General features: G+C 29.4%; 1 protein-coding gene across 1 annotated transcript in view; it reads right to left on the bottom strand.

Annotated features, from left to right (window-relative positions):
• LOC108684384 overlaps positions 1-999 on the bottom strand; it is a 25,800-nt gene that overhangs the window by 21,098 nt on the left and 3,703 nt on the right. The window lies entirely within an intron of this gene.

Here is a 999-nt window from a genome sequence, read left to right on the forward strand (position 1 = left end):
ATATATATATATATGTATATAAATCAAATTTTAAATAAGAACAACTCTATATTCGGTCGAAGCGGATCTTAACGCTTAAATACACATTTCTTGTATGAATTTTGATTGTATTTTGATTCTAATCATGAATGTGTTTTAAGTCTGAAAGAACATTTCGGTGTGTGATACGCAGAATCAGAATGTATACAATTTATGAAATCCACTGTGTCAAACGCGCAATCCAGTAATACAAAAAGTCACGTCAAATTTACAATGAAATTAATAAGTCTGGAGATTATATGCTTCTATTGCGCACGCGTTTGTATATGAAATTGATAAGGATTCATAAACATTGTACACTCAGACTTCTCGACATTATTATATACGGACGCGAGGTCTTTTATTTTAAGCACGTATAATTAAACCGTGAAGCAATTTAAATGCTTAAAAGAGGACAAAGTTGTAACATTAAATATTATTACTTACTGTAAGAAATTTAGAGGAAACAACAGGTACAATAGAGAAACTATCAGAGTCAAGGCTGCGGCAAAGACTGATGTTTATATATGGAGGAAACCAGGCCTCGATTCGAATCCCGAAGCATCCTAATATTTCTCTCGTCGTTGCTTATTTTTTACACTATATTAAATGTCAAGAGCGAAAAAGTGCAAAAGAAATTTCGATACCAATTACGGAATTTAAATAATCTACTAACATGGAAAAGTCAAAAGTTACTTTACTTGGATAGTTTCTATGCCGTTCTCAGCAAAAAAAATTGTGAGTTTAATGTCTGAAATAATTTAACTTGATTAACTTTTTTGACTGTGCAATTTTTAATTGTTAACGTTCTTGAAATTGGAACTTCTTGTTTCATCAATGGATTTAATCTACTTATTGACATATTTTAAAGACCCTTTTGTGCCGAAAATGGCTAAAAATTCTAACATATTATATAATAGGCTCATCAAATTAATGAAATTAAATATTTTTAAAAACTTGAGATGTATATATATATATATA

The sequence above is a fragment of the Atta colombica genome, unplaced genomic scaffold, assembly GCF_001594045.1.
Source record: "Atta colombica isolate Treedump-2 unplaced genomic scaffold, Acol1.0 scaffold134, whole genome shotgun sequence".
Taxonomy (NCBI): Eukaryota; Metazoa; Arthropoda; class Insecta; order Hymenoptera; family Formicidae; genus Atta; species Atta colombica.